Source organism: Tenrec ecaudatus, chromosome 1, assembly GCF_050624435.1.
Source record: "Tenrec ecaudatus isolate mTenEca1 chromosome 1, mTenEca1.hap1, whole genome shotgun sequence".
NCBI classification, from domain to species: Eukaryota; Metazoa; Chordata; class Mammalia; order Afrosoricida; family Tenrecidae; genus Tenrec; species Tenrec ecaudatus.
Window position 1 is genome coordinate 43,206,334 of NC_134530.1, and position 7,277 is coordinate 43,213,610.

Sequence of the window (7,277 nt, forward strand, 5' to 3'; positions counted from 1 at the left end):
TGTGCAGCAGAGTTACCCAATGCAGTGCATCATTTGATCTCTTCACTATTGTTTCCATGACCATTGATTGTGGATTCAAGCAAAATGAAATCCTTGACAACATTATCTTTGTATTGTCTTCTACCATGATGATTCAGTTATGAAGATTTTGGTCTTCTTTACAATGAGTTCGTCTTCTTTTTTAATCATTTTTTGGGGGGACTCATACAACTCTTATCACAATCCATACATCCATCCATTGTGTCAAGCATACTTGCACATCTGTTGCCATCATCATTCTCAAAACGTTTTCCTTCCACCTGAACCCTTGGTATCAGTTCTCATTGTTTTCCCTCCCCCCACTCTCATGAACCCTTGATAATTTATAAATTGTTATTATTTTTTCATGTCTTACACTGACCAATGTCTTCCTTCACCCACTTTTCTGTTGTCTGTCCTCCAGGGAGGGATTTATATGTAGATCATTGTGATTGGTTCCCCTTTCTCCCACAGCCCCTCCTTCTCCTCTTGGTATGGCTACTCTCAATATTGGTCCTGAGGGGTTATCTGTTCAGGATTCCCTGCATTTCCAGCACTTACCTGTACCAGTGCGCATGCTCTGATCTAGCCAAATTTGCAAGGTAGAATTGAGATCATGGTAGTGGGGTGAAGGAAGCATTAGAAAACTAAAGGAAAGTTGCATGTTTCATTGGTGCTATACTGCACCCTGACTGGTCTAATCTCCTCCCCGAAACCCTTCTGTAAGAGGATGTCCCTTTGTGATCACACAGGCTGGTGTGCTTCTTCCATGTGGGCTTTGTTGCTTCTGAGCTAGATGGTCGCTTGTTTATCTTCAATCCCTTAAGACCCGAAACACTATATCTTTTGATAGCTGGGCACCACAGCTTTCTTCATATTTTCTTATGTACCCACTTTGTCTTTGGTGATCATGTCGGGGAGGTGAGCATCCTGGAATGCCAGGTCAATGAGGGACATTATGTCTCATAGAGGGGCTGGCCCTATTGTCCTCTCTGTGCTTTGGTTGCTCTGAGCAGGAATATTGTCCTCAGGGATTGGTGGGCCAGGATGTGTTCCAATCTCTCTTCCTCTCCCTTCATTTGCTCCTGTGTGCTCTGATCAGACATGTCCCTCTCCTAAGAGTATTCTTGGGTTTGTGTTATTTTCCTTCATTTTTTGGAATATGTTACTCCACTCTCTCTTCTTCTTCATAGTGTTCACTGATAGGTCTGAGTATATTCTTATTCGGGAAACTTTACATGTGATTGCTTGTTTTTCCCTACCTGCGCTCATGATTTTCTCCTTTTCTTCAAAGTTGGATAGAGTAACTATTATGTGCCTTGGTGACTTTTCCTTGGGATTGAGTCTAGCTGGTGTTCTTTCAGCCTCCTGAATGGTTGCCTGGTTTTCATTGATTAAGTTGGGGAAGTTTTCCTCCAAGAATTCTCTCCTTATTTTTGCAGATGACTTCTTTGTTGTGTCTTCCTCCGGTAATCCAATCATTCTGATGCCGTTCCTCTTTATAGCATCAGACACAACTTTTCTGATGATCTTAGTAGTTTTATGCTCACGTTTGCTATAGTCTGTTTGGCTGTCCTCTAGGTCATGGGTGCTGTTCTCTGCCCCTTCCAGTCTGTTGGCGAAGTCCATGAGTCTACTACTGGTTTTTGTTATCTCCTCCCTAGGCTCTTGTATTTTCTTTGGTGAATGGCCTTTATCTCCTATATCATTTCATCCTTTTCTGTATCATTTTCCGCTTATCTTGTATGACTCCAAGAAACATTCTGAAAAATTCTTTCTGTGGCAGGTCAATGTCTGCTTCTTTCATGCACATCAATAGGTTCAGAGCATCTTCTGATATTGCCTTTTGCTTTCCCATTTTTTTGTTGAGGTTGTTGGGGCTGATTGGTGTTTGCATTGCATTGTTTTAGAAGAGGCAGGTGCCATTTTCCAGAGAGTTGAAGAGCCCTGAGCTCTCTGTGGGAGACTCATGGGAATGCTTCTTTGAATTGCCTGAAGCTAATTGCACTATGGAATTGGTCTACTGCTTTATCATTCTGTGGTTTCACTCTTTCCTTAGTCAACAAGCATTCTGTTATTTGGAGGGCAAGTTGGATGATCCTCTGGGAGGATGCTGGTTGGGTGGTTGTGAACCCTCAAGGATGGTGCTACTGGGTGATCTCACAAGAAGCCAAGATGGCGTGGCCCACAGCAGCTTGGGGAAAAGCAGAGGGCATGCAGGGGTACCTGCTGCAACCATAGTGCCATAAAAGGCAGGTGGGTGTGACCGCTTTGGTGTAGAGCACTGAGAATGGTGGGTGGAATTTCCCTGATCAGCTAGATCACTGCGGAGGTTGGGCAGAGGTTCCTTCAGCAGCGTGGAACATTGGTGAGCATTGGCCGAGCTGCCATAGGTCATGTGAGACATGATGGCAGGTGGGAGGAAGTTCCCTCAGTCACATGGGACCACAGAGAACAGGTAAGAGCTCTCCCAGTCACACAGGCAGGATTTCTCCAGGAAGAAGGTGGGCAGGCTTTCCCCAGCCTTGGGTTATGCTGTAGTGGGTGGAGCTCTCCCAGCTGGGTGGAGGGCAGGTCTAAATGTCATCGGCTAAGGGGAGTGGCCTGGAGGTTGGCAGTGGCCTGTGAGAGAAAAGGGAAAGGAGAGAGAGAGAGAGAGAGAGAGAGAGAGAGAGAGAGAGAGAGAGAGAGAGAGAGAGAGAGAGAGAGAGAGAGAGAGAGAGAGAGAGAGAGAGAGAGAAACGGAGCCCACTGAGACTGTGGTGGAAAAGAGAGAAGAGAGAGAAACAAAAGTAACAATATAGCTGAGCTCCAGTCCCTGACCTTGGAGCTGGAGGGGGTTAAACTCTGTCCCGAGGCAATGGCAAGCTGTGGCTCTGTTGAGATAAAGCCTTTGGACTGGCTCCAAATGATCCCAGCCCTGGTCAAGACAGTAGCAGGACTAAGGTCAAACTCTAGCTGGCCTTCACTGTGATAAGTCAAAAGCCCCCAGCTCCTCGAAACCTAGTGGATTTGTGGCTACTTATCTTTATGATGCTTCTCTTGTGACCCGGCAGTGTGGAATTTCCCTCTTAGTGACTCTCCTCGGCTGATTTCTGTGGAGTCCCTCTGGTATGTGTTACTCAGTTTCCATCTTGTCAGAAGTACCTACTATGAGTTCTAATCCACACCAAAGGCTTCAGTTCTTGAACTTCACCAGAAAATGCTTCAGTTCTTCCTGGCTTTCAGCAAGCACATCACAGGCTAATAAGTCTTTCTCCAATCCCGATACTGTTTTACTTCCTATAATCCAACTTCTTGGATTATTTGTTTAGTAAACAGATTAAATAACTATAATGAGGGTATGGTAGTTACAAAATTTCATGTCAATGTGAAGATATACAAAAGTGTAGGGCTGGTATTCAACCTGTCAATCAGGTCACAGCCTGATGGTGCCTCCTCGTGGGCCTGGTCTTCTAGTAAAGAGGGCCCTGGGAACTTCCCCTTCCCTCTCTGCCTTTATCTTTCTGCTGGCAGGCCCCTCTGAGACCTGATGCTTCCACCACCACCAATCCACATGACCTTGCACCCACCAACTTGTGATCATCTTGCATTCTGCACCATTGTTTGTGGCTGCTTGAGTCTGAAGAGGGACTTATGGACTAGTATTGGACTTATGGACTTGAGTTGTAGTGGGTTGGACTGTTTTTTTTTGATAAATAATTACTTCTTGATATAAGCTCTTCTTATGCATATATGAGTGTCTCTAGATTTGTTTCTCTAGTCAACGTGGCCTAACACAAAGAGGATACAATCATGACACAGACCTTTCCTGGTTTTAAACCATTAAGTATTCCTTTGTGTTCACACAACTGCCTCTTCACTTACAAGTCCCACATAATGAGATGTTCTAGAATTCCCTTCTTAAAATTGTCCATAATTTATGACCCTTAGAGTTGAATGCCTTTATAGTCAATAAACCACAAGTAAACATCTTTGTAGTATCCCTTGCTTTCAACCAAGATCCATCTGACATCAACTATAATATCCTCTGTTCCATGTCCTCTTGAGAATCTGGCTTGAACTTCTGGCATCTCCCTGTCAATGTACTGCTGCAATTGTTGTTGGATGATCCTCAGCAAAATTTTACTTACATGTGATATTGATGATATTGCTCTATAGTTTGAGCATTCTCTTAGGTCACCTTCCTTGGAAATGGATACAAATATGGATCTCTTTTAGTCAATTGGCCAAGTAGCTGTCTTCCAAATTTCCTGACATAGATTGGTGAGTGCTTCCAGGGCTGCTGCATGTTGTTGGAGCATTTCAATAGTTATTCCATCACTTCCTGGAGCTTTGTTTTTGGTGAATGCCTTCAGTGCAACCTGAAGGTCTTTCTTCAGTGTCATTGGTTCTTGTTCATAGGCTACCTCTTGAAATGGTTGAATGGTGACTAGTTCTTTCGGGTACAGTGATTTCTGTATAAACTTAAAAAAAAACTTCTTTTGATGCTTCCTGCATCGCTCAATATTTTACCATAGAACCTTTCAATATAGCAACTTTAACTTTGTCTTGAGTTCTTTCCATTTATATTGTGTGTTCTTCCTTTTTGGTTTACTAACTCTCGCTCTTTGCATGTTTCATCGTCACATTTTGCTTTGTCATTTGGATTTACCCTTTGAAATTTTCTGTCCAGCTCACTGACTATTATTTTTCCCATTTTCCTTAGCTACTCTATGATTAAAAGAAAATTCTATAGTCTTTGCTGATATCCTTTTGCTCTTTGCTTTCTTTCCTGTCTTTTTAAGGACCTTTTGCTTTTTTCATGTATGCTATTCTTGTTGTCCTCCCACAGAGCATCAGGTCTTCTGTCATTAGTATTCAATGTCCCAAATCGATTCTTGAGATATTCTCAAAAAGTCACATGGAATACACTCAAGGTTGTATTTTGGCTCTCCTGGGCTTGTTTTAATTTTCTTCGCCTTCAACCTAACTTACATATGAGCAATCAATGATCTGTTCCACAGTCGGCCCCTGGCCTCGTTTTAATTGCTGATATTGAATCTCTCTATCATTTCTTTCCACTGATGTAGTCAATTTGATTACTGTATATTCTATCTGGAGAAGTCCACACACACAGTCGCAATTTGCATTGTTGAAAAATGGTATTTTTTCAAATTTATTCCAATGTATGCGTTGACCACTACAGCTATTGGTAAAGACATTGAAGAATTTTATACAACGTCTCCCATCAGAAACTTATCAAACATAAAAACCCAAGATACACGGTTAATTATTGGGTTATTGGAATGCAAATGTTGGAAACAAAGAAGAAGGAATAATATTTGGAAAATATGGTCTTGGTGATAGAAATGAAGCTGGAAATTGCATGATGGAATTCTGCAAGACCAATGACTATGGTCTTCCATTCCCTGAGTGGCCCTCTGCTTCACCCAACATGACTCCCTTGGGTGAAAAGCTCTGCTCAAACCTGTTCACTCTGGGTGACCCTGCTGGGATTAGAAATACCAGTGACATAATATTCGCTATCACAGCAACACACACGCTACCACAGTAAGACACCCTGACCACCAAATGGTGGGATTAGCCATGCAAGGAGGTCAGAGAGTGGGTGAAGTGGAAGGCCAAGGAGGGCATGGGAGACCCCAAGTGAGCTGGACTGGCATGGACTCAGACATGCCGGTGCTTGAGGCTGACACAGGACTGGGAAACATTTAGTTCTGAGTTGAAGTTAACTCCACGGCAGCTAGCCATGACGACTACATTGCCTTCACCATTTTTAATTACAACTGTACAGATGAGAAAAGGGAGGCTTAGAAAGTTAAGCAACTAATCCAAGATGATGAAGTTAGTTAGTGACAGAGCTGGTCCCGCATCTACCACTCTGTAATTTTGCCAGGTTGTTTCCACTCCCAGTGCTGCCCCTCAACCCTACAAAATACCAGTATGAACTGAGGGGCCAGCAAAAGCATTGGAATGTCTGTGTGGGAGAGAGTGGAGCAAGGCACAATCCACATTTTTCCTGAAAGTAAAAAGAAGGTGTGGTAGTTATATAATCATTTGCCAATTCAAGAGGATTGGGAGTGAAGGGGTGGAGTCTGACATGTCAATCAGATCATAGACAATAAGACCTCTGTGTGAGCCTGGCCTTCTCCTGGGGATTTTGGGAACTCCTGTATTCCTCCTTGGAGGCAGGGGACACACTCTCAGTTCACTCCCTTGAACACTCTTTACTGACAAGGCTCATACCCTGGGAGATGCTCTACTGACAAGACACATGGAACTACACTAGTGCCCTGAGATGGAGAAGCCATGTAGAGACCCCTGAGCTGAGATGCTTATAATGTCACTGGATCCATAAGACTCCCCACCCGCTGACCTGTGATTTTCCTGCATTTGGCATCATTGCTGTGTTTCATGAGTCTGAAGAGGACTTTATAGACTTAATTCATATAGCTAATATATATATATTAGACATATGGGCTAATATTAGATTTGTGGACTTGATCTGGACTGGGTTGGGATATTTTCTCAATATTCAATTGCTCGCATATATAAAGCTCTTTTTTATACACATAGGAGTCTCTATGGATTTGTTTCTCTAGTCTAACACAGAAGGGTTTGTTGGGAAGGAATTTCAGGAGTTGTAAAATATGCAAAAACATTTCTTTTTTTTTAAAAAAAACAATTTATTAGGGGCTCATACAGCTCTTATCACAGTCCATACATATACATACATCAATTGTATAAAGCACGTCTGTACATTCTTTGCCCTAATCATTTTCTTTTTTTTCTCCTCTTTTCTTTTTTTACATTTTATTAGGGACTCATACAATTCTTATCACAATCCATACATATACATACATCAATTGTATAAAGCACATCCATACATTCCCTGCCCTAATCATTCTCAAAGCATTTGCTCTCCAGCAAAAACATTTCTTGACAAGGCATTGCAAGTTCATTCTGTTTCATGAACTCTACTAAGCATCTTAGACCAATCTACTTTCTTCCTCTCCATTCCAGCCCCCACCATCACAATCACTGGTACCGTCACTTGCTTTTGGACATCTTGCTGTGTCTCCCTCTAATCAACTCTCCTAGCCAAAACGTTTGAGTTCCTCGAGGTGCACCTCAGAAGAAAGGCCTGGCAATCTACTTCTGAGAAATTAAGTCATTGAAAGCCCTATGTCACCAGTTCTGCTCTGACAAACATGGGGTCACTGTGAGTCAGCATGCACTTAATGGAAACTTCTACT